Genomic DNA, 27,338 nt, shown 5'->3' on the forward strand with positions numbered 1-27,338 from the left:
GCTCTCTCTCTCTCTTTTTTCTCACTCTCAAATAATAAAATTTTTCAAAAAAATAACACACACAAAAAAGAAGCACCTACTAAAAACAAAGCAACAAAACCAGATCCTTCCTTCCCACAGAATGACCCAACAGATACCTTATAGTACCCCTGCCCAAATGAAAATAACAAAAGAAAAAGAAGAAAATACAACATCTTTTTAAATGCATTGGTGACTTGACAATAAAGGAAGAGACAGAAGTGGGAAAGGTGCGGAACCAGAACCTCCGGTCACGCTGACCCCCAGTGAGGATCCTTCTGCGGACCAGAGAGGCCATAAACCCAGGTTACTCAGCTGTGAGCTGAACATGCCCCTTCGTTACACTGGACCCCACAGAACTGGGCCCTCAGGATACGGGTGATTTCTTTTTAAAGTGGGTATATTTGGGGTGGGGGATGGGGTGGAAAATCTCCCTTGAGAATTTATAACTGGCAACTAGTACTCTGTGGTTTTGTGGTCCAAATTCAAAAAACCGCAAGTAGGGAATTGAGTTGATGGTGTCTACTGATACCTGAAAGGAGCAAATGTAACTACTTCAAACTAGGCCTTAAAGAACTTGCACAATAAAACTGCTAAGGAACGTGAGGTCACAGTCAATAAACCACAAACACGCAAAGAAACATATCACCATGAACGAGTGCCAACAGACACAGGCAAATGAGTCAGATCTGAAAAGATGTAACATACTGGAATTCAAATGCTGGAAGTCAACATAAAATAAGCAGATTTAACATATCTCAATAAACAAGGGAAGTCTGAAAAGGAGTAAAATCTCATTTAAAAAGTATTACCACATGGGACTTCAGAAGGGACCAAAAATAATGGCTAAATATTTCAAAATTTAAAAAACATATTTATTGAGCACCTATATCCTAGGTGTTGTACCTTTGTCTAGTCTCTGTAGACAAAGCAGTAGGGTAAAATAAATAAATAAGTAAATGAATGGATAAATACATAAACAAAATTTGGAAGTGTAAAAATCCTTTTTTTTTTTTTATCAAGGACAGTGTAAACAGCAGATTAAAAATAAGCTGAAAAGAAACTGGTGACTCAAAAGACAAATGCAAAGAAATGGCCCAGAATTGTGCAGGCAAGGACAAAGACAACAAAAATAAAAAAGGGACACAGACCAGGGAAGTGAGAAACAGTTACCATATGCCTGGTGGGGAGTTCTTGTTGAAGAAAATAATAAAGAAACTAGGTAGAGGCATTATTCTAATAAATAATGGTGAAATTTCCCTAATATCAATCTTCAGACTCAGAAAATCCAAAAAGTCACCATCAGGAAAAGGGGAAGGGACAAGGAAAGAGAGCTCCCCACTTGGATGTAAGAAACCACGAGCACCAAAGACAAAGCAGAATCTTTAAAGCAGCCAGAAGGCAAGAGAGTTGAGCTATCTGAACTGGACTTGGAACATCACACGGGAGTGAAGCAGACACAAAGAGCAGCGTAAGCAAAGGCACAGAAGGAAACAGGACAGGTAATGCAGATTTCACAAATTGCCAGGCTCCGCCGCACCGCATCTGAAGACAAGAATGTCCTCGCACTATCCGCATCAACCCTGACACAGAGACCGGTCTCCTCCAGCCCCTAACAAGTTATAACAACCACCCCTGCAGACCCCATTGCTAAAGTTACCTTCCACCACCAGTGGTAGTAAGGCTAGCCTTCCATCTCTCCTAACCTTAGAACTTTGAGGCACAGCTACGGAACTGTGAACTTCAAGGCACGCCAGTCTATGGGAATTCCAATTGGAGGGCTTATGTCAAGTACCAAATCCAGGAAGCCTGGTGTGCCTGCAGGAGAAATACAGGCAGAAGGGAAACCTCAAGTAATACCATGTGAACGTGTGTTTTCCTTCTCTTGGCCAACTTCCCCTAGGTTTTCTATGCCGTCGTGACTCCCAGGCTTTCCATCCTGATAGAGACGTCTGGAAGAGAAGGAGGACAAGGAGCACTGCGTTACAGTCCCTGCCTCAAGTCAGCCTGTTCTGGGGGGAGCGCGTCTACTGACTGTTCACCCCTCTCGGTTGTAAGCACCTCCGCTGGGGCACTCACGTGAAACAGCCAAAGAAAACAGTGGGGTGGACCTCGGGGTGACGGGGGAGATGCTCACTGAACTAGTACACGAAGCCTCGACCACATTAAACACCCAGGAGAGTGAAAATCTGCAAACGAGAATTTGAGAATTTCTGAGATTCCTCGGTGAATGCCGGAGCTGCCCTGGCCTGTGTGACCATGTGGCCAGACTCCAGGCCCCGCTGCTTTGGAAGGAGCAGGAGGAAGCTCATGCCGCCCTTCAGGGGACTCGAGCCTCGTTGCTGCGAGCAGTGCAGGAAGTTCATGAGGGACGAGGGGCAGCCGGAGCAGACACGGCCACGCAGAGGCGGCTCAGTTCACCGTCAGCCACAGGATGTGGCCTCACCAATGCAGGCATCAGGCTCGTCCCGAAGGCTCCCCCTCCGTGAGGACGAGGCTTATTTAACCATTTGTTGTAAGGCTGCCCGTGTAATAACGCAAAGCGTAAAAACACTCCGAGACGTGTCTGCCCGGTCAGTGTCCCTGCGGTGCATAACCAGTGAGGCGCGGTCATTGTCAAGAGCACAGTCCGGGGAATCAAACCAATCTGGGTTCGAGTGCTCGCTCCGCCAGTCTCTGAGTGCCCGAGGCCAGGCAGGCTGCCCGACGTCCCAGCCGCAGCCGAGTCACACTTCCAAGAAAGCAGACCCCATCTACCACCAGGCTTTTGGTGAAGATTCAAAATAGGTAGGGGTACACAGAGCGTCCGATAAGTAAATAAAAATTCTTCAGAAGCCTAAAGAAACGGAGCCTCTAATCACGTAGCGCACTACTGAAAAATAAAGTGGATTACATTTATTCCCAAACTGACTCACACCGAAAGCTCAAATCCTTGAGCGCAACTTCCCAGCGGGGCACACCGACAGGACTGCTCAGCCAACACTGTGCACTTGAAGACACAGGTTTACACATGGGAGGATCTGGGCTCCGGAACACCTCTGTGAATTACATGAGAAGATTTCTGGCAAAGTGGAGTGTCTCTGCTGTGTCGTCTTCACTAACCCGGTCCCGGAAGGGTCTGGGTGACGGGGGGGCAGCATCGGAAACACGCATGCCCAGTCCTCCACCTACACCAGCCTCGGCACCGACTCACGACTTATCCAAGAACCCAGGAGAGCCTCCGTTAGGAAAGGGACATTTTTCATCACATCTCAGACTGATAATATAGTCTCAGTAAAATCATGAAACAATAACTCTTGAAAATATTAAATTTCAACAAGCTCATTCAATGTTTAAGTACGATCATAAACCAAGAATCCACGAAACGAGAACAAGTAGCAGATACTGGTGGAAAAAATAGAGAGGAAGAGTTACGATACCATGGGCACTAGGGTTGTTTCAAATCCTGACAGCAACATGGTCTCCACAGCGCCGAGTGTGAGACAGACAGACATACTGCTTGCCCACTGCCCTGTCTGCCCAGCTGCACCATCGGAAATACCCACTTGGAACCTCAGGATCCTCATCTAGGAAACGGGACTTGTTTAATGTTCCTATGATGATGCGACGATCAAAGACCTAAATACTTGGCCCGGGGTCTATTTGTAGCGTTCTACGTTGGTAGACTAAAAGGAAAACAAAGTAGCCTAATGGACCAAAGTGACACATACAGGATGTGGCCACTTCCATAAGAAAAGAGCCAGCAGGAGCCTGACTGGCTCAGTGGGTTAGGCCTCTGTCTTCAGCTCAGGTCATGATCTCGGGGTCCTGGATGGAGCCCCACATCAGGCTCTCTGCCTGCCTCTCTGCCTACTGTGGTCTCTTTCTCTGTCGAATGAATAAATAAAATCTTAAAAAAAGAAAAGAGCCAGCATATCAAGAGACACCCACTGGAGGTCACGGGATAGGAAATAATGGGTGACCCTGACCTTGACAATAAGCGTTAGTTACTGAGAAGATAAGAATTACAGGCTATCAGCAAGGAAATGAAGTAAGCCCACCACACTGTCACTGGGTTTGCGGGGAGGGCGCAAGGGGTCAAAGTTCACAACTCAGTGGGCATCGGTCAGGGGAAGAATAAAGCCAGGAAGGAATAGCTAATTCAAAGGTCATTTCCTCACTGAGCTTCCATACTAGCTGCCCAGTTCCCAGAATCACGGGCTACAAATCTTCATCACTCCTCTCCGCCCAGAGTTGCAAGCTGCCTTTAAGGTCTTTCTTGGCCTTTGGGCAACAGAAAGGGTTCTGAGACCCTGCCTCAGAGCTGTGCCAGGAGGAGTTAAGAGCAACAGCCCCCTGCAAGGTCAAGTTGCTTTTGGGGCCAGAAGGTGAGCAATGCCCATCCCTGAGCACAGAGAGCAGCTCCAGTGGACAGGGGGCAGCAGAACAGGCCACGGCAGGGTCAGCCCCAGCTCTGGCTCCCACCTACCTCCCAAAGCAGCCCTCCTGCATCTACCAATGGGCTCCTTCCACGTTATTCTCACGCACGCTTCCTCGGGTCGGCTCCTGTCTCTTCCTTCATGATGTTCCCAACCACACGCTTCTGGGAAACCCCCAAAGATCTTAGTGGTGGCCCTGGAAGAAAGGAGCAACATGAGCTCAGCCACGGGGAAAATGGAACCATCTAACCCTGAAGCTCAGAGGCACATTATCAACTCAGGCCACGTCACTAGAAGCGAAATGAAAGCACTAGATCAGAAAACAAAAAATTCACAACAGGTGTTCCCAACTCCTACCCTCCTCTTTCCAAGCTTTCTGGTTTTTAGAGCCTTTTTCTTTTTTTTGCCAAAAATTCACATAACTTGAAACCCCACCTTTTCTTCATTGAAAACTCAAGTCTGTAACTCTCTACGTCACAGAGGCATTTCTCTTTTTATGTATTTATCTACATTCTTTGTCAATGAACACAAATCAACTACATCAACCTCAGTATGAAAACAAACGATAACTATGGTTACCCTCTTTACAAGTTGATGAAAAGGTGGTCCCTTTGATGAGGGAGCAGGAGGCTGGCTGAGGACAAAGCAGGAGCTGGTGCAAGGCTCCATAAGTGTAGCATCCCTCAGGCAGCCCTGACTGCCATGAACAATAAGCAAATAGTTAACTTGCAGAGCTCACAATCCTGCTAGACAGGAGTCTCCCTTGGCTTACAAATGTCCTAAATCTCACTAACAAAGACGATTGATAGCAGGATTGTGACACCCCACCAAAAAGTCTCCCAACTATCTTAATGTTAATGGCTGGTCTAAAGACAACATTGATCCAGCAGCAAGAGCAAGGCCTCCAGCAGGCCTGGAACATCCGGGCACCTTGTAGGCCCTCTTTAGCATATGAAAACTCCACTGAAACCTCCCTTCCCCTCACCTTCCCCCAACAGCAGGGTACATAACCTGCCATCCCTCACAACCCTGGGCAGCAGCTCTTCCTGTCCCCATGCTTTAATAAACAACCATTTTGCACCAAAGATGTCTCAAGAATTCTTTCTTGGTCATCGGCTCCGGACCTCAGCCCACCAAACCTCACCTAGGTTCTAGAACTTCATCATATGGCGCCCGAACGTGGGGCTGTGAGTCTTTACATTTGGACTCTGAGCTTCGGTGCAAAATTGGTGAGTACTTTCTCTCCATTTACTCTGATTTCAGGGGCTTTTCAAGGAGTATGGTCTTACTGGAACACTTGCATGTCAATTGCTCAGGCTGTAATCCTCTAGCCCATGGCTACTCCACGGGGAGGAGAGCGTCTGCCTTTTGGCTGTAAGCTAGTACCCTGGCCGGAATGGCAATAAGACCCAGAAACTTGATGGCCTCTCTTTATTCCTGTTCTTATAGAAAGTTGTCTCTCTTGGGCACGGGACAGCCACCTAAGTCACCAGGACGGCTGCCAATCTTAAGACTCCCGTGTGAGGTTTCCTCCTGATTGATCTAATGTGATCCCCTCCACATGCCTGGTCTAGCCACTTCTGGCCACGAGACCTCCACTGGGAGCCGGCCGAAACCAGTACCCAATTGAATTAAAACGCAACCGGGGACCGTTTCCTAGGGAAGTTGGCTGCAAGGACCACATGTGTTGGAATGTCGCATAGACCATGATGGATTTCAATCTTTACTGTTTCTCGTCAGTGTCTTCTGCAAACCGCCTAAAGCTATGAAATTGGGTAATTTCCCCTTGCCAAACTTTTCTAGTATTTCCATGGGTTAATATGGCAAAACAGTATGCAGTCTTCAGGACATACGATGGCATGGCACAAGCATTTTAGTCCATTCACCAGGCACCCATTGGCAGCCTAGGATGCGATGGGGAAGTGGAGGGACGCCAGCACCCCTCCAGGGCCTCTTATGGCAGGAATGCCTTCTGGGGAAGGCAGGACGGTGATCAATAGCGGTGATCAATAGCGGACAAGGTTGAGGAACAAGGTTCTAGAACTTCATCACCTTCTCTGAGGCTAAACCATTACCCTTGCGAATGTTACCTGCTGATTACATCTGTGTCAACAGGTTTCTGCATAACCAGGAAGTTAGAGGTGTTTTTGCATCTGACAAAGAACAAAGAGCCCTCTTCATACAGTCCCTCATCAACAGCTGCTGATACTTCCACACAAATGTGTAATCTAATGGCAGCTTGCAACAGAGCATCTCATTGTAGTCATGTTTCATCAATAGCATTCTGTTTTCTTCTCTCTAGAACCATCTATCAGAAGTGCATCCTCAACCCTTTCCAGGGTCACATAAGGCCTGCATCACTGACTAGCTGATGAAGGCGAAGGCTACTCTGGTACCACTCAAATTTCAGAAAGACCTTCAGCTCTCTGAAACCCATCCTTGGACACCAGGATAAAAATCCTAAAGCCATGCGCCAAACAGGTCAGCAGCCATCTTGAACCTACCCAAGAAGATTAACTTTGTGAGGAAACAATTCTTGCAGTAAAAGAAACCACTCTTAACAGCACAGAGAACCTTGTCAGAGCCTAAGGCAGTCCCTTGATTACCCTCTCTTTATCCTGTCTATGAAAAATAGGACTATACCTGGAAATAATCAAATACAGGTGGTCTCTGGGTTATGATGGTTTAACTTGTGACCTCTTGACTATGACGATGCAAAAAGCAATACACATTCAGCAGAAACCATGCTTTGAATTCGGATTGATTCCTGGTCTAGGGCTCTGTGGTAGAATACTCTCTAATGATGCTGGGCGGCAGCAAGCCTCCCAGGCATCTACCAGACATGAGGGTAACTTAACAGCCATTTTGTACCATACAACCCCTCTGGTTTTCATTTTCAGTACTGAATTCAGTATTGAATAAATTACATGACCCATTCACACCGATTATAAACTAGGCTCTGTGTTAGTGGACTCTGCCCAGCTAGAGGGTATGGTCAGCGTTTCCAGCATGGTTAAGGTAGGCTGGGCTGAGCTATGATGCTCAGTACATTAGCTGTAGCAAAAACACATTTTCAACTTACAATACTTTTAACTTATGACAGGTTTACATGACATAAGCTCACGGTAAGTTGAGGAAGTTGTGTACAGTCGCAAAGAAAGCTACGGTCACAAATTAATTAAAAAACTAACAAAAATCAGGCTTGTCGTTACACTGACTCAAGACTATTGAATTAAAGCTTCAGAGTAAAATATACATAAAAGAACATCATCTCCTGGTAATAAAACATACAGAATAGACACCTGAAGATAAAGCAAGGATTTTTTCCCCCCACAAGAAAAGTGTACCTCAGGAAACAGGTATCATCTTATATTCAAGACCTCATATTATGAATAAAAATCTGTTTATTTTGAATTATAAAATAACGTTCGGGAAAGTAACTTCAACCAATGTTGGCCTTAGATGTTTTCAGAGAAAAGGAAGCAAAGGAACAGACTCAACAATTATTTCTGGAGGCACATCCTGACAAGGGCATTTACAGGATACCATTTTTTAAAAGCCCCAAATCCAGACTGCTTTTTTAAATGATATTTAATTATCATGATTAAAAAAATGACATTTAATATCATTTAAAAGAGCAATCTGGATTTTGGAATAATCGATGACCCACAGAATGGAGTTGTTTATCTCTGCTTCCCTCCAAATTCCCCCGCAATTAGATTTGTGGTAAAACGAGAAAAAGACCAAAATTCCTAAGGACAAAGAGAAGAGAAAAGTAGGTGAGAGGAGACAACAGACAGCAGCGACACTTTGGAAGCCGAAAGCAGAGATGAGCACCGCGCCCCGCAGAGCATGCTGGGAACCCCCTGCCCAGAGAAGCAAACAACCCCAGCCGACTGCTCAGGGAACGGGGCTGGGGTTCCTCAGAAGGACAGGGGAAGGGGCGGGGTGGACAGGGACTGGCTAAAAGTCTGCACAGAGCAGTTATACCCTTCCCTGATGCCACACGCAAAAATGAACTCAAACTGTATTCAAGGCCTCCATGGAAGAGCGGACAATAAAAACTGCTGGAAGAAAACACATGATGCTGGACCTGGCAATGATTTCTTGGATCTGACCCCAAAAGTGCAGGCTACAGAAGAAAACATAGACAAATGGAAACAGTCAGTCACAATGTAGACTATGAGGTGGGAAAAAATATTTGCAAACTACATATACAATAATGGGGTTAATACATAGGATGCATAAAGAATTAATACAACCCTGCGGCAAATAATACATTATATGTTAATAAAAATAATTTAAAAAAAAAAAGAATTCCTACAAGTCAACCCAAAGGACAAATAACCCAATTAAAAAAACGGGCAAAGAACTTGAAGAGACATTTCTCCGAAGAAGACACAGAGGTGGTCCAGAGGGATATAAAAGGGTGCTCAGCATCACTGATCATCAGGGGAAATAAAAATCCACACCACCTGAGAGAGCACCTCACACTGTCAGTAGCTATGAAGGAGAGAAGGGATGAAACCACAAGGTGGTGGTGAGAACGTGGAGAAAAAGGAGCCCTTGTGCGCTGCGGGTGGGAAGGCAAACTGGGGCAGCCCCTCTGGAAAATAGTAGGGAGGCTCCTTAAAAACTTGAAAATAGAGCTACCCTACAACCTAGCAATCGCACTACTGGGTATTTACCCTGAAGAGTACAAGAACCCTAACTCAAAAAGCTACGTGCACCCCTGTCTATTGCAGTGTTATTTGTAACAACCAAATCACACAAGCAGTCCCAAGTGTCCACTAACTGATGAATGGATAAAGAAGATGTGATACACACACACACACAGAGAGGAATATTACTCGGCCATAAAAAGAATGAAATCTTGCCATTTGCAATGACATGGATGGAGCCAGAGGGTACAATGCTGAGTGAACTATGTCAGAGAAGAACAAATATCACATGACTCCACTCATAGGTGTAATTTAAGAAACAAAACAAGTGAGAAACAAAGAAAAGAGTGACAAAATCTTTTTTTTTTTTTTTAAGATTTTATTTATTTGTCAGAGAGAGAGAGAGAGTGAGCACAGGCAGACAGAGTGGCAGGCAGAGTCAGAGGGAGAAGCAGGCTCCCTGCAGAGCAAGGAGCCCGATGTGGGACTCGATCCCAGGACGCTGGGATCATGACCTGAGCCGAAGGCAGGTGCTTAACCAACTGAGCCACCCAGGTGTCCCCAAAAGTGACAAAATTGTAACTCTAGACAAATGACTGATGGTCACTGGAGGGGAGGTATGGGTGGAGGATGGGGGAAACGGTGATGGGGATGAAGGCGTGCACCTGTCTCGATGAGCATGGGGTGATACAGAGAACTGTAAATCAGTATATTGCACACATGAAACTAGCAGAACACTAAATGTTAATTATAGTTGAATAAAACATGGGGAAAACTTTTTAAATTAAAAAAAAAATTTAAAACAAAGATACCTACACACCCAGGTTCACTGCAGCACTATTCACAATAGCCAAGAGGGAGAAGCAACCTAAATGTCCGTCAACAGGTGAATCATTGAAGAAAAAGTGGTAGAGACATAAAATGGGATATTAACACTTAGTCTTAAAAAAATGAGCCAAACTATGGAAAGAACCTAGATGTGCATCAACAGAGGAATAGATAAAGAAGATGTGGAATGGAATGTGGAATGGAATACTATGCAGCCATCAAAAGAAACGAAATCTTGCCATTTGCGACAACATGGATGGAACTAGAGCGTCTCATGCTTAGCGAAATAAGTCAAGCAGAGAAAGACAATTATCATATGATCTCCCTGATATGAGGAGTTTGAGAGGCAACGTGGGAGGTTTGGGGGGCAAGGAAGAAAAAAATGAAACAAGGTGGGATCGGGAGGGAGACAAACCGTAAGAGACTCTTAATCTCACAAAACAAACTGAGGGTTGCCAGGGAGTAGGGGGAAGGAGAGGATGGTGGGGTATGGGCATTGGGGAGGGTATGTGCTATGGTGAGTGCTGTGAAGTGTAAACCTGGCAATTCACAGACCTGTACCCCTAGGGCTAATAATACATTTTATGTTAATAAAAAAATTAAAAAAAAAATTTTTTTAAATGAGGCAATCCTGTCATGTGCTACAACATGGAAGAACTTTGGGGACATTATGCTGAGTAAGAGAAGCCTGCCGCCCAAAGAGGAAAAGTGTAAGACTCCATTTCCATGAGGTACGTGAAGCAGTCAGGCTATTAGGGATCGGGAGTAAAGAGTGGATGCCAGAGGCTAGGGCAGGGAGGCTGGGAGAGCCCCGTCCATGGGTACAGAATGCCAGTTTCATAAGATGAAAAAGTTCTAGAGGTCTGTGGCAGAACAGTATCAATATAGTTTACACTACTGTACCAGGCACTTAGAAATGGTTAAAATGGTAAATTTTGTATTTTTTTGTTTTTTTACCACAATTTTTAAAAAAAGGTAGGAGGAGATTATCCTGGATTATCTAGGTGGGTCCAGTGTAATCACAAGATTCCTAAAGAGTGAAAAAAGGAGGCAGAAGTCAGAGAAATGCAGTATAAGATGTATTTGACCTGCTCACTTAAAGCGGCCTCTACCCAGAAGGGGGTCAACAACCAAGGATGTCAGACGACAGCCTCTAGAAGCTAGAACAGACAGGGAACGGATTTCCCTCTAGAACCTCCAGGAAGGCAGGCAACCAGATACCTTGACTGGGACCCAGTGAGAACCATTAGACTTCTGATGTACAGAACTGTACGGTCAAAAAACTACTGTGTTGTTTGAAGCCAAAATATGGAGGGGCAATTAGAGCCCCAGATCTTTTCCCCCATCCAAACAAACCATCCCTATTCCTATCAAACAAGAACAGGATCCTCTTTTTAAAAATAAAATATTCAGAGACCAATAAAAATTAAAACATGCTGGCAGATATTAAAAGTTCAACAATAACGGGAAAATCTCTCAGAAAGAACAAAAACACCCAGAGATGGAAAATAGCTCAGAAGGGACGCCTGGGTGGCTCAGTCGGTTAAGAGCCCACATTCCACTCAGGTCATGATTCCAAGGTCCTGGGATCGACCCTGGCATCAGGCTCCCTGCTCAGCAAGAGGCCTGCTTCTCACTATCTCTCTATCCATCACTCCCCCTTGCTTGTGCTCCCTCTCTCTCTTTCAGTCAAATAAATAAGTAAAATCTTTAAAGAAAAAAAAGTAAGAAAATGAAAGAATAAAACCAGTGGGTCAAATATCCAAATAACAAGCTTGCAAGAAAGAGAAAAAAGAGTGGAAAGGACATTATCCAAGTAGTATAAGAAAATTTCCCAAATTGAAGGATGTGAGTTTCAGAATTGAAAGGACCACTGACATCAAAAGATTATAAGACATGTGCCCCAGCTGGGAATTTCCGCACTCTGGGGAATACAGAAGTCAAACATTTTCCAGAGAAACAAAGCAGATCACACACAACCAGCTGGGAAGCAGAACACCCTGAGACATTTCCACGTAAGTGTCACAATGCTCAGCCACAAACAAAACCCAGTCGTAATAAAGCAAACATTAAATACTAATGTACTCACACACAGTATCATGACTATACACATCAAGTGGAGACAGGAGGGGGTGGCGCAAGCTGAGGGTAAGGGATGACATGTGAGGGCTAAATCCTTAGCAGGAAATCAGTAAAAGTCTAAAATTTTAAGAGAGACCAGTAAGTGACACTCACAGCATATGGTGTGTTATTTAGAAATAGGCAGGCAAATGCGAGAGAGTATAAGGAGAAGAGTCAGAAAGGGCTGCCTCTGGGCACAGGAGTGACAGCAGTGTAAGTACAATGGGGGATGGCTGTTACCGGATTGTGTTTTCTTTTAAAGATTCATTTATTTGTTTGAGAGAGAGCGTGTGTGAGAAGGCAGGAGAAGCAGAGGGAGAGGGAGAGAGAATCCCAAGCAGATTCTGTGCTGCACGAGGAACCAGATGTGGGGCTCGACCTCCCAACCCTGAGATTACAACCAGAGCTGAAATCAAGAGTCGGACGCTTAATCGACCGAGCCACCCAAACATCCCCGTTATAGTATTATTTTAATTGTAAACAATGGGCATGTACTTACCTCAAAATAAATATACTAAACAAATGAATAGATGGAAGCAAGAAAGAAGGAGAGAGTATTTCACAAAGCCAACCCACAAACCATCACCCAGTGGACAGCTCCAAGATAACAGCTGTCCTAACACTGGGCACATGGTTCCTTACAGCTTGGAGTAAAACTTCCAATTATAGCCTCACACATGGATTCCCAATGTGCTGCATCGCAGCCAACCAAAATGGTAATGTGCTCTGGAAAATGCTACTGGGTGCTTTAACAATGTCACCAATAATAGAGCCGCCGACATCAGATATGTACGTAAGGACTGGGAGGAAAAGGAAGAAAAACTACTCTGAGGTAGGAGACAGCATGAGTTATAATACTGTGTGACAGAGACACACAATTATTAAATATACAATAAGTGACTAAGTTAATTAAATGGTGTAAGTAAGCATTTGACTATTATCTTTATATACCCAAAACATTCTCTATATATTCAAATTGGCCACAAAAATTGGGTGTGTTTTTTTTAAGGTCTTTTCCATGGAAAAACATGGGAAATACAAATCAAGTCTAAAAGGTACAAAAAGAAATTAAAAACCCATTACCTGAATCATGTCGCTTTTGTCTGTATCAATCTTCCTTCCAACCTAGAAGAAAATACTAAGTAAATTAAAATGTAATGAGCAGCTTATAAGAAAACAAGCTGTTTCTAAGAAAAAAACTAAAACCCAAGGTAACTACTGTTTACTTCTTATTCTCTATCCATAGCAAAAACTGTTCTTTCCCACTTCCCAGCTAATTTCTGGCTGCCACGGTAATACAGAGTAAATTTTATTAGGCAAAGTCATGCAGAAGCAAGCAAGCAAATAAAAAGTCATAAAAAACTGTGTAACAAGCATACCTAACGATAGAGCATGAGTTTTAAAACCATATGCTTTTCTGAATTATCTCTTCTCCAGTCAGGCAAATAATTTGCTAATTGATGATACAGAGAAAGATAAAAAAGCAAGAAAAAATCATTTTTCAATGATTTTCAACTATAAGAATTACTACAGGGTAAAAGGGTAGCAACCTATTTAAATTCTAATTCTTTATTGAACACAATTACTAGCAAGTAGAACATTTACAGACCATGTATATGAGAATGAGTATGATCGAAGAGTTTCTAAGTCATCTTCAACATACACCCCCTTAAAGGCTTAGACTTGCTTCCTCATTTAATTTCATTAAAGACTTTCTCAACTAAGAATGAGCTATCACCCTTCCAATACAAGTGTGAATTATGGTACCTAGAGAAAGAGGAAAAAGTTACCCTTTTTTTTTTTTAATTAAAAAAGACTATTTATTTGAGAGAGAGAGCGCATGAGCAGGGGGAGAGGCAGAGGGAGAAGGAGACTCCACGTTGAGCAGGGAGCCCGATGCAGGACTCGATCCCAGAACTCTGGAGATTGTGACCTGAGCAGAAAAAACAGATGCTTAACTGACTGAGCCACCCAGGTGCCCCCAAAGTTACCTTTTTAAAAACTTAAGTAACATTTGTATTAACATATTCCCGGCATACAGAAGAAAAAAAAAAATAAAATCTTGAGAGGCTCACTTAATCTACCTAAAGCCAACACACCCTTGCAGCCACCGCTCTCCCCAGAGGTCAACTGTCAAACACCACACGTTAGTTTCGCCTGCGGGCAAGACCCTGTTATCCAGACATCTGTCTGAGATCCACAAACCCCTGTATCCGGACCAAAATAAAATGCTCCGGGAAGAGAGAAGCAAGTCATCACAGATAACAAGGAGATACTGTCTCAGAAAGATGTTGACACATCAGAGGAAACTGGTTGACTGGATGCTATTCGAGGTCGACCTGCAGCATCTCGAGACTGTAGGACACAGAAGCTATGATATAAACAGCTGCATGTCTCATTGGTGGTTAGATGAGGGAAGGGAGGACCGAGATTGATCTCCTTTCTATAGGTACAAAAATAGCTATGAAAATACAGGTAATAACCAGACGAGTTTGTGCTAAAAGCAAGACTAAAGGACAGATACATCAACTCCTCTGATCTTCCAACCACTCTGAAGCCTGCAGACAGATAAGGATGCAGAGTCTCCAAGTGGGTAAGGGTGACAGGCCAAGCTAAACAATTGGTAAGGCCAAACAGTTCCTCCTTTGTTTTCCTAAAGATTTTACTGATTTGAGAGGGAGAGAGAGCACAAGCAGGAGGAGCAACAGACGGAGTGGGAGAAGCAGACTCCCCGCTGGGCAGGGAGCCCTATGTGGGACTCCATCCCAGGACCCTGACATCATGACCTGACCAAAGGCAGGTGCTTAACCGACTGAGCCACCCAGGCACCTCCAAAGCTGTTCTTCTTCATGGCTTCTATGCAGGGCTAGAGACACTAGAAAACCAAAAGGAAAATGTTCAGAAAAGAGGCCAGGCTAATTAAATACAGAATATACTATACGGTTCCTGCTCATGAGTCATTTAAAGGCAAAGATCAAGTAATCCGGGGTCCACAAAAGTCTTCTGAATTACCAGAGAGTTGACTAGTTCTGTTGTTTGTAAAGTAGGCCCACTTATCTTTCTGAGCCTCAAAGGAGAAGTTTCAAAAGATATCCGTACGCTTCACAAAGTGTAATTTTCTGTCATGTTCATTTGTTTTATGCTCTGTATGCTTTTCCCACTGCAGCGGGAGAAATCAAAAGAACATGATGTCCGTCAGGAAAAGTCACAGATGCAGAGGCAAATTGCCACCAGAAAATTACTGAGGACCCTATGATAATGCCACCTTCAAACGACACACCATACCTGCATGAATATTTAATTCAATCATAGATATTTTCAAAAAGCACGGAACACAGTTCAAAAGAAGAATGTTCTATTCTGCTACTCAAAGACAGCGAGGCAAGAAAACATCCAAGAAGAGCGGAGGTAAGACTCCATGTGATGTGTTCACCGAAAGGCAGGCATGTCGCTCAAACCGCCTTCTGCACCCTCACTGAGAAGTACGAAATAACGTCAATAGCTAGGACCTTCAGACACCATATGTAAATCAATTAATTGCCTTAACATTTAATCCTAGGAGAACTGTGCAAAGCAGGGAGGCCTAGGATCCCCCGCGGATCCTATGTAGCCCCTAGGCCCAGAGGGATCAGGTAACCTGTCCAAGCTTGCAAACCTGGCCAAGGCCACAGTGCGAGGAAGAAGGTAAGAGTTCCCATCAGCTCTGCAGGGTACCAGCGACACTATTCTGGCTTCCAGATGGAAGTGACCAAGCCTGCTGTTCCATTTAAAAATTACTTAATGATTCTTTCACTATATCCTGAATGAAGGGTATCGGCCTGCCTTTGCCCTGTGAGATGGGGTGATGTCTTGATGGCAAGTGGCGTGAGGACAGAACCAAAAATAGGCTTGGACGGTCTCTTTCTCATAGAGGAGCTAATGGATCAAGCAGCAGAGAGCTCTCTGGGGATCTTCTGTATATGGGATCGGGCCCACTTGCACAGTAAAGCATACAGGGGGGAAAATACTTTTCCATATGGGTTGGGCTGTGGCTCTAACTTTCAGTTGAGACCAAGTGCAGAAAGCCAAGGATCTTCGCAGACAGTAACCCAGCGACAGGCAGGAGAATACTATGGGGAAAGAAGACAGAATAAGGGAGTCTTCCCTTATTTGCTAATTCTGGGGAGCAATACTCACCCCGCTCTGTGTCTCCTAGCGCTGACTTCCTCTCTAGAAAAACCACACTGGGGTGGAAGGCTCAAAAGGGTGAAAAGGAATGAGTGTTAGAGAAGCAAGGCTTCTTCAACTGAGGAAGGAAAAGATTCAAGTTCACAGCATTCCAGAAGGCATGGCCAGCTCCCACTTTACAGGTTTATATTTGAAGGGCCAGTCCTGTCAAACCTTATCACTTCCTCCTGGAATGGCTTCATCTTGGGGGCCAGCCTGAGCGATGGGGAGGAAGAGGCTGCCCACAGGACAACCCAAGGAGACGAAGCTGAAATCAGCTGCCACTGCCCACCACGGACACGTGACAGGAAACTGCGGTGGGCACGCTTCACTGTTGGCAGCCCCAGCCCAACTCTGTAATTATAATTCAGTTATTTCTTCTCAGTGGGACGATGGTGTGTAATTAGACGAGAATAATACGGAGACCAGTAACAGCATAAGATCAATTTAATTATACTTTTCTATTTTTATTACATTTTTCCATTAAGATGACACTTTATTAGAATAGTAAAGACCACTGCAGTTTTTCTCATTCTCACTCATAAACAGCAAATGCAAATTAAGTCTTAATCTCCGACTACAAAATCCAAAGTACAAAGTTAGTGCTTTCTTCCTCATCTCTAACAACAAGCACAGTTTAATTGCACGGTTTCTCTCTCTCTCTTGCTTGGAGGAGAACCTCAGCAGTCTTTCAGGAGGGATGGATTAAGGGAGGCATCAGGTCAAGTTTACATGACTGGAAGGGGCCGTGGGCACCTGCGGACCCCGCCAGGCTGCCTTCTGGTAGCAGCTGGCATCACCCCCTTCACCAGGGAGAGCAATGTGGGATGACACTCCAAGAAAGCCTTGATCTGCCCCTCACTGCACCGCAGTCCAACTTTTTCCAGATTTTAAGCCTAGCACCAAGACGGAATTGGATGTCTCTTCCCCACTGCCCCTCAGCCCTTGCTTCGATGGGCAGGACATAATGGTTCTCCCCGGAAGCCAGAGCCCCTTCTCGGAGCTGCTCAGCGGGGTGTAAAAGAAAACATAAACCACCCCCCCCACCAACACACACACACACACACACACACACACACACACACACACACACACAAATCATCCATTAACTACCCTGGAGACTTCCCAACCTGCCTTTCAAAGGGCCTTCCCTTCTCTTCTGTAAAGTGCATTTGAAGAGCAGAGTTTGGAGGAACAGGCTCACCTGGAAGAAATGGACAGGTCTGCAAACTTCAGCCCACTAAAATGTATGGGAACCAAAGGAAAGCATTATGGGGGGGGGGGGGGCAAGCATTTTCAGGGAAATACAAGGCGCTAACCATTCCCAGAGACGACGGAGAGTGAGAGCAACTACAGTAAGGGAAGTGAGGAGAGAAATTAATGGGAACAAAGCAAAATGGTCTGAAGCTAATCCCTGAAGACCTCAGTGTGACCTCAGGTGAAAAATCACCCCTTCTCCCCTTCCCCAGAGAGGAGGTAAGTGCCTTCCTCGGAAGGAAGAAGGAAAGTCCCTTTTATCCTGTTTTCAGCAAAACTTTCCTGAGTGGGATCACACAGAAATCTAAGAGCAGCTTCGGTGAAAGAGCTCACAGCTCGGCCAAAAGGAACACCCAAACCACTATTTACACTTCCGTGTGCCAAGTGGTAATGGGAAGGTAAGGAACATCAACCAACATTAGCGTTTCCCTGCCTGAGACCGGGCGACCATTCCTGGCCACTTCATGGCTCTTGTTCTAATCCCTGAGACCAGTGAATATGTTCTTGCTACTGATGGGAACAGGGTATAAGGGACACAGAAAAGGGTCTTTCAAACACAAGTAATGGTTTTTATATTAATTAAATCCTCAGCTACCCCTGCTCCCACCCCAAATAAAAAAAATCTCCCCCTATTTCCCCACTGAAGTCTGCCCAGAAGAGTCTCGGGCACCTCAAACTTGTGCTCAGACACTCACAAACTGAGAAAAGAATTTTCTGACATGGCAGGTCCTCGTATAAGCAATGCCCTGCCCTGCTTTACTGGAGGGGATCTGGTGGTTACTAAAAACCCTACCCATGGATGTGCCAATATAATCTTCCTCAAACGTTATTGAATCGCAGTTCCTCAAGGAGAAGGGCCACACTTTATCCCTGCCAATATGCTCTCGGCACCTACGATGGTGCCGATCATCGTGGATGATCCAAGAAATCCTAACGGGTTTTTCTTGACCAATTCCATCAAACTTCTCAGGTTAGGTCAGCCACCACTTTGCACACCCAAGTCACCATTTTCAAAACTAGAGGTTGACCCACCTTCAAAAGATCTGTTCGTTGTTATTCGAATGTTTGAATCTGCAATTCTCTCTCATGACCTTCCCTTCTCTGCTCCCTCACTGTCAATCATGCCCACGACCCCGCTTAGAGAGAACAGTGAAAATCAACATATTTACAATAATACAGGAATTTTCTACGTGATCTCTCTTTTACTTAACAAAAACATTGTCCTCAAGGTATCACATGCACACCCAGTAAATGCTGGTTTGGTAATTAGTCCCACTTAATATCTGATTATAACTTACCTTTCACTAAAGCCATCTTTCCACAGTGGTATGCTACTAACAAGAAAAGTTTTGATTGCAGAAGGATCAAAAGCTATAACGCCTTTTGAAAACTACTTAATTGAGGTCTCATCCACTGTGGTCCCAGCAGCCTCCCTTGCAAACACCATCTTCCCAACTAGTCAGAAAGTCTCACAAGCAGAGATTATGTCATGGTGACACAGAGGAACTGAAGGGATCCACAAAAACCTTTTTGCTCCTTTTCCTGCTTCTGTTCTTGCTAGGACTTGCACCCCCTCTTGACACACGGGGTCTAAGACCAATGGCGTGTGTCTAGAAGACATCTAAGGAAGGACCAGGAGAGGATGAGGCTGTCATATGCGCATTCCAGCCACCAGAGCTAGACATCTCCACGCCGGGACCCCTGGCTCCAAGAAGTGACACGTGGGCCCTTATCTTGGTTCTCACGGTTCCTGGATGCCTGAGGGGACCCCGACAGCAGACCCTCCACCAAACTCTAGACCCCAAGCCAGGCCCAGACTCCCTCTTCTCCTCTCGGAGCCTCCGTCCGTACCTGCAGGCCGTCTGTACCCGCAGGAAGCCCTGCGGGCGGCTGGGGGCCCGGCCTGCGGCACCCGTACGCGGACACGGAGCACACGCAAGGCCGGCCATTCCAGACACGCGCCTTTAAAACTAATCCAAACACCATGCCTTTAGGATCTTGTTTCTTTCTAGCTACCGAGAACACATATTTAATGAAAATTAAAGGAACTGAGCACAAAGAGAACGTTCCGATTTCCTTTTTAAACACTTTGAAGCAGTTCGGACTTGAGGAAAAAACCCAGCAGGGCCGGCCAGCCCAGCTGCCCTAACTACTGCCGGTCACAGAACCGCCCTTTCCTGGCACTGGAAGAAGGAAGGGATGGATGGATGAAATAATACAAGATGGATGAAAAAGAAATCCCAAACTCAGTCCAGTGTAGGAGCAGGTTAATTTATTAACTCCAGTTCCCGGCTGAGAATCGGCCACGTGACTCGTAGCGGCTGCGGGCGGACGCGCGTCAGGGCGTCAGCGCAGCCCTCTGACTTCCGGGTACTCGGCCACGTGATGCAACTCCATATACACAGCCGCAGCGGATTGGACCTGCAGGAACACCTGACCACAAGGCAGCCGCTCATGGGCTGGCCGGGAACCTAAAAAAAATGGGGCCAGCCAATCAGATGGCTGCCTCTAAACCTGGACTCCAAAAACCCTACAGGAAGTTGCTAGTTAGATGCTGGGGTACAAGGCCAAGGGGGCTGCTGCTGAGGGTCTGGGCCACATGTGTCGTAGGAAGTGCACACCGTCCCGGGGTCAGCCTGCCCTGGTTTCTACCACTAGCAAATCACCGCAGGCAGAGCTCATGATGGCCACGAACGTTGAACTTACGGGGAAGGACCTGCTACGGACGCATCTGCGTGGGACAAAACCACCTTGTTGAGGTCGAACAGCTCCCATCACTTGCTAAGGAACCTGAGGCCAAAATCTTCAGGAAATGGAGGCCTGTTCAAGTTCCTTTCTCGCCAGGTTTCTCAGCTAGAAAGGAAGGCCACTTGGGGGGAGGGTCTCTAAGTTCTGTCTGTGACCTTTAACCTCGGCAGGGCCAGCGCGGGGAGAGTCAACAGGCCCCTCTGTCCCGAGGAGGGCTCTACCGGGGGCAGTGACGGGAAGCATGCGCTCTCACCTGGGCCGTCACATGATTTCTCATCCGATTAATTGGAATTAACAAATTTATAAAGGTTCCTAAAACATGCCACTTTCCAGGCTGCCCCATTTTCGCTATCTATACAAAGAATACTGGAATTTTTCAGTTGTTTTCAGCTACTCTATTTTTCATTTAAAATAGCCAATGATACGAAATCCCAGCTCTCCCTTAAAGAAACCAAAAATCAGAGAGACTAGTATTTGCTTAGTCATTAGCGAGAATATTTATATCAGGAACAGTGCTACCATCTTAACCATACTTTCAGCATTCCACTGGGGTGGGGTAGCGGTGTGGGGACATGGTACCAAAACCAGACACTGGGAACCCAAATACCTACCCTAAATACCTATCTCAGCTCGCAGCTTTTAACAAATTAGACAGGCATTTGTCTCAAGGTCTAAAACTGTAAGCATTCAACAAATGAAATTGCTCAAAATATTTTTAGAATGATGTCAGAAAAAAATGTCCAAGATTTTGAAAGGAACAAAAGAAAACTCCTAGACGTCCCTTCAGTGGCATGCTAGACATCACCAGGGCCCCCTGGGGGACATCCCAGTCACAGGACTAGGAACCTCTGACCCACTGTCTATTTCACAACTCAGTACAACTGGCAGAGTTCCAAATAATCTGCCACAGCAATGCAAGTAAGGTCTGACTTCTGCCTCAGAGAAAAGATAACCCAAAACAGTACTTTGTACTGTTCTTTTTCTAACCATAAAATCATGACTTTTTTCCCCAGTTCCTCAGATTTTCCTTTAATTTCCTCATTGAGTTAAATAAAACCTACATGTTCATTTTATATCTACATGAAATACATTTTTAGCTTTTTGAAAATCATTCCTTGGCTGTGACAATCCATTTTAAACATCATTCCATTATGAACATCTAGAAAAGGGGGCGCCTAGGTTGCTCAATCCGTTAAGCGTCTGCCTTCAGCTCAGGTCATGATCCTGGGGTCCTGGGATTGAGTCACACGTCAGGGAGTCTCCTTCTCCCTCTCTATTTTCCTCTGTCTCGCTCTTTCTCTCTCAAATAAAAATAAATAAAATCTTCTAAAAGAAAATAAACATCTAGAAAAGTACTCACAGTAACTGGTAACAGTATAACTCACTAGGCTATGAAGTAACTGGTCCATGCTATTTGGGAGTCAAATCCTTATAATTAGGACAGAGTGATATAGGGGTAATATACAAATGTCAATGACATCAGTAAAGCAAGTTACATTCTCAGTTCTTTATGTACACCAGTACGTGACAACTGATGTGAAACGCTGAATTCCAAATGCAGAGATGTACATCGTGCATCCACTTCTTAATGGATATAATATAAACAAAATCCAAGTCAATGCATGTAGCAGACAGTGTGTGTGTGAGTGTGTGTGTGTGTGTGTGTGTGTGTGTGTGTGTGAGAAAACATAGCTAAAACAACAGGCCGAGCTATGCAATGAAGACAGGTGGAAGAACGTACAACCTAGAAAGTGAGGTAACTCCATTTACTCGGAAAAAAGTAATCATCTTGGTTCTAATCTGTTGCCCTCGTGCCTAAGTTTTCTGAGCTAAAAGACCTATCCAGAAAAATTAGCCAAGCATGGCACGTGCACGCAGGCATGATTATTTAATTCTCGAAGCCTTCAGACTCCCCAAAACAGGAGCCTGGGGTTCTCTTCCCATCACTTGACATGACTTCTTTAAACAAAGAACTACAGACATCAAGCAGAAAACAGGGCCAAATGATTCCACTTTATAGACCCAGTGAGCAGGAGGTTAAATGTATCATTCATTCGTCTAAATGCTGTAAGAAAACCCATGAACTAAAAGTCAGTGGCTTCTTGATGTAAACAACCCCGATGCATAAAACTACATGACTCTTAAGGATTTTTACAGTAGAAATCACGACGATTCCTGCAAGTAGCAAGTCTCCTACTAAGACTTAAAATAGGAATTTATTTACGTAATTTAAAAAATGTGATTTAAACACACTTTGCAAGGCTACCATGTGTTTGGGAAACCATTTCAAGCTTCATGCACATGTAAAACTGCCCCCTTAAAACCACATCCTTAGGTATGGAGAACTCGAAAGTTTCAGGTCCCTCCCCGATCTTTTACAGGCACCTCCTTGACCAGAAAAATCTCCTCCTCCTCTTTAGTGCCTCCTCGTCCCTTCAAGGCCCATCTGCCTGGCTCTCCACTCCTAATTGTCAGTGGAATTCCACTAGAAACCCTTCTCTGGCTGCAGTGATCTGTCTCTTTGCTCCAGAATCTCTCAGAACCTTGAAAATGCTAAGGCACACAGAGACTCTCCAAGAAAAGGCTGTAGGGATGCACTATCTCTTGCTTTTCAGAACTCCAGAGACTACATCTTGGAAATCCATATCCTAGTGAAAATGATTCACTTAGCCTGGCTCTTGAGTTTCTTCCACTGAGAGTATTCCTCAGCCATAAGCTAAGTGTCCATCCAGGCCAGCCACATACAAAGACCACAGGGGCCTCACCCTCCAGCGGTAACCTGAGCCCCTGAATGACCACTAGCTGCCCCGATGTCTTAAGTTTGCATCACTGAAGTAGTAAGAATGGCAGGCTACAAAGCATCACCTCCCTTAGGAGGCCCGGGTTAAAACAAAAATCCTCAAATGGCTCAGTTATCAAACAATAAGATGAGGCTAAGCTGCCCAGATCAAAGAAACGTGACTTTCTGGGCTGAATTTCTTCTCTTTCAGTAAGTGAAAATCTCTCTGTAATGTATTATAGTTTTTCGACTTTTCCCCTATTTGAAAAAAAAAAATACTAGATGTTTTATTTTTTCTTAAAGATTTGTTTATTATTTTAGGGGCACATCGCTTCTCGGCCTTTTGGCTAAGATCAAGTGTATTTTAGGGGCACCTGAGTGGCTCAGTCAGTTGGGCAGCTGCCTTCAGCTCAGGTCATAATCCCAGAGTCCTGGGATCCAGTCCCATATTTCGATTCCCTGCTCAGCGGGGAGCCTGCTTCTCCCTCTTCCTCTGCCTGCAACTCTGCCTACTTGTGCTCTTTACCAGCTCTGTCAAATAATTAAATAAATAAATCTTTTAAAAAATTTATTATTTTAGAGACAAAGAGAGGGAGAAAGCGAGAGCAAGCTTGGGGGAAGGGGCAGAGGGAGAGGGAGAGAGAAACCCAAGCAGAGCCCCATTCAGGGCTCAATCTCATGATCCTGAGATCAGACCTGATCTGAAACCAAGAGTCAGATACTTATTAACCAACTGAGCCACCTGCATGCTCCTGTATGTTTTTTGAATATTAGAAAATGAAAATATGCATGGACAAGAAAAACACCCAGTAACTGGCCCTTGATCAGAAGCACTCACCACTAGGAAATAGATCTTTCCAATCTCTTTTGAGGAGGACTGGACTGTGATCCACTAATGCCTATATAAGATTAAATGAAAATTGTTTACCCTTCTGTATAATTTTTGTGTATTTCTTGTATACTTTTGCATACTATGTATACTTTTTATATATACTTTTTATGTACTTATTTTATAAGTGTATTCATTTTATAAGCTCAGACCATATATAGACAGTTTCATAATTACTTTTCTGGCCACAACATGTGGACATTTCCAGGTTACTAAACTATTAAAATATTCTTCAACATCTTTGCTCCTCCCCCTGATATTATAAAATAGTCAATTCACTGCTTTATGGAGAACTAGGTTTTCCCCCAACTTCTAATAACATTTATTTTCTTATAAGAGTTACTTGGGTTTGCCATAAATACTGGAAACATGGTTGATTTTACCAAATGATGGACATACATGTGTACTATCTTGTAACTTGTTTTCATCCACATTGTATCCTAAACACCTTCTTTAAATGTACTCCTCGGGGCACCTGGTTGGCTCAGTGGGTTAATCCTCTGCCTTTGGCTCAGGTCATGATCTCAGGGTTCTGGGATGGAGCCCCACATTGGGCTCTCTGTTCAGTAGGGAGCATGCTTCCCCCTCTCTTTCTCTACCTGCCTCCCTGCCTACCTGTGATCTCTGTCAAATAAATAAAATCTAATAAATAAATAAATAAATGAACTCCTCAGATTATTTCCTAGTTTTTGTTACCAACGATCCCCAGAATCAAATTTCACATGATCTTCATGAGTCAAGGTCATCAAGAACACTGATAAGCATGACATGCCATTGCTACGGGGATAATAATAGGTAAGCAAATGAAGATGAACAGACACAGGTGCCCTAAATCTGTTGTTTTGTCAGTTTTATTTTTTAAGAGTTCTCCAGTATCAAGCTTTTTTTTTTTTTTTTTTTTTTTAAAGATTTTATTTATTTATTTGACAGAGAGAGATCACAAGTAGGCAGAGAGGCAGGCAGAGAGAGAGAGAGGAGGAAGCAGGCTCCCTGCTGAGCAGAGAGCCCGATTCGGGACTCGATCCCAGGACCCTGAGATCATGACCTGAGCCGAAGGCAGCGGCTTAACCCACTGAGCCACCCAGGCGCCCAGTATCAAGCTTTTTAATCAGTGGTTTTTCCCTCATGAAAGTTAAAAAGGCATATAATAGCTTTCAATCAGCTAAAGTGTCTGCAAAGGGAGTTACTGATTCAAATAGACTTTTCCCAAATCACACCCCCAGTCACCATCCAAGGAGGAGGAGAATTATTGTCCTGTTACTGGGACTTGGGTGGTTTCAAAACAACCTCTCCAGTTTATGAACCAATAATGAAAGATCTATATCAACAGTTTCAACTTTTCTTTCCCACAGTCAGTAAGAAATGCATATCCCTCAACGCCTGTAAATTTGTGTAAGGGCATCTGGAGAACATTTACTCCAACACCTGCAGATTCCTGCCCATCATTCACCAGAGGACATTTCTGGATTTATGAGTTTCCTCAGGTTCTGTAGCTTAACTGATTAACCACAATCCAATTTTTTTTTTTGCTGTTTTTTTTTTAAATTGAAGTAGAATTGACATACACTATCCTATCAGTATCAGGTGTATATCATAGTGAGTCAATATTTTCATACATTCTGAAATAATCCCCATGATAAATCTAGTTACCATCTGTTACCATACAAAGTTATTACCATATTATTGAGCATATTCTCTATGCTGTACATTATATCCCATGACTTAATTTATAACTAGAAGTTGACCTCTGAATCCCTGTTACCTATTTCTCCCATCCCCCAACTCCTGGTCTGCTGGTCATCAAAAATTCTAGGAGTCTGTTTCCATTTTGTTTTGTTTGTTCAGTTGTCTTATATTTTAGATTCAACATATAAGGGAAATTACATAGTGTCTGTCTTTGTCTGACTTATTTCTCTTAGGGTAATACTCCCTAGGCCTATCCATGTTAGAAGCAAATGGCAAGATTTTTTTTTTTTAAGGTGTATATATATGTCTGAGTGGGCGTGCACACACATACACATAAACACCAAACCTCCTTTACTCATTCATTTACTGATGAGCACTGAGGTTGCTTCTGTATCTAGGCTACTGTAGATAATGCTACAGTAAACACAGGGGTAAAGGTATCTCTTCAAATTGGTGTTTTCATTTTCTTCAGCTAAGTGACCAGAAGTGGAATTACTAGACTACATGATAGTTCTATTTTGAATTTTTTACAGAACCTCCAGGGGCTGCACCAATTTATATCCCCACCAACAGCGTAAGGAGGATTCCCTTCTCTCACATCCTCAATAACACTTGTTATTTTTGTCTTTTTGGTAGTAGCCACTCTGACAGGTATATGGGTGATACACCTCACTGTGGTTTTGATTTGCATTTCCCTGGGGATAAGTGATTTTAAGCATCTTTTCATGTATCTGAGGGCATCTGTATGTCTTTAGAAGAAAAAGAATGTCTATCCAAGTCCTCTGCTCATTTTTTAATCAGGTTGTTTGTTTTTTGATATTAAGTTGTATAAGTTCTTTATATACTTTGGATACTAACTCCTTATTGGATTTATGATTTGCAAGTATCTTCTCCCATTCGTAGGGTGTCTTTCATATTGTTGATAATTTCAACATGATCCAAACTGAGGCCAAATCAACTCTATAAGGTTAAAAATGCTTTTTTAAAAAAGATATAATTATATGATGACCTTCCTTGCATAATGAATCAACTTCATTAAATGTGTTCTTAAAACACACACTTCATATTCTATAGGCATACGATGAAATTAAGGGGGGCAATATTGGCAGCTGAAGAGAGGGTACGTCACCGGAACACATCCCTAACCCTGTTCCTACACCCACAGCGCCAAAGTCGTCGGGTCACCTAAGGGGAGGTCGACAAGCAGTCTTTTAAAATTATATTTGACTGAGGATACAGAAAGGGCATAAAAATCTTCAGTACCATAAACAACAGCCAAAATCTATGCCCAATGAATCCACAGAACTTAAAATTCTATCTGCCACACGACAGGGATGCAATAAATTTCCTCAACAAGTGCATGTCTTCCAACAATACCATTTTTCATTCTCCAAAAATCTTGATGGGAGCCCTCAGGATTAATATACATGAGATAATTTGACCTGCCTTTTATTCTACTTAAATTCTGGGGCAGCCTACACAAACATCTGCTGGGTAAAAGGGACAAGTCTCATCACAAGCCCCCAGCGCTATTAGTGCTATTCAACTGTTTGAAGGGAAGACCGCATTCGAGGCCAAATTTCCAAAATCACCACAAACCCGTGCTACCATTCCATGGTACACTTCAACACAGTCATATCAACCCTCTAGACGTCTCCATTGGAAGGGTCAAAAATCACTACAGTTTGCTCAAATACATGGGCCCAAAGCAAACTGCTAATGAGAAG

General features: G+C 44.0%; 1 protein-coding gene across 13 annotated transcripts in view; it reads right to left on the minus strand.

The window, feature by feature from the left end:
- The window catches only part of SGMS1 (sphingomyelin synthase 1), a 266,380-nt gene that overhangs the window by 129,707 nt on the left and 109,335 nt on the right, over positions 1-27,338 (minus strand). For 9 of the 13 annotated variants that reach the window (XM_045081446.1, XM_004764115.3, XM_004764113.2 and 6 more), the window contains 2 exons: positions 13,130-13,171; positions 4,487-4,632 (listed from right to left, as the gene is read on the minus strand). The gene's annotated coding sequence lies outside the window, so the exon portion shown is untranslated. The remainder of the gene's footprint in view (positions 1-4,486; positions 4,633-13,129; positions 13,172-27,338) is intronic. The other 4 variants (XM_004764117.2, XM_004764116.2, XM_004764114.2 and 1 more) reach the window with 1 other exon arrangement.

The sequence above is a fragment of the Mustela putorius genome, unplaced genomic scaffold, assembly GCF_011764305.1.
Source record: "Mustela putorius furo isolate JIRA1106 unplaced genomic scaffold, ASM1176430v1.1 tig00000577_pilon_pilon_pilon, whole genome shotgun sequence".
Taxonomy (NCBI): Eukaryota; Metazoa; Chordata; class Mammalia; order Carnivora; family Mustelidae; genus Mustela; species Mustela putorius.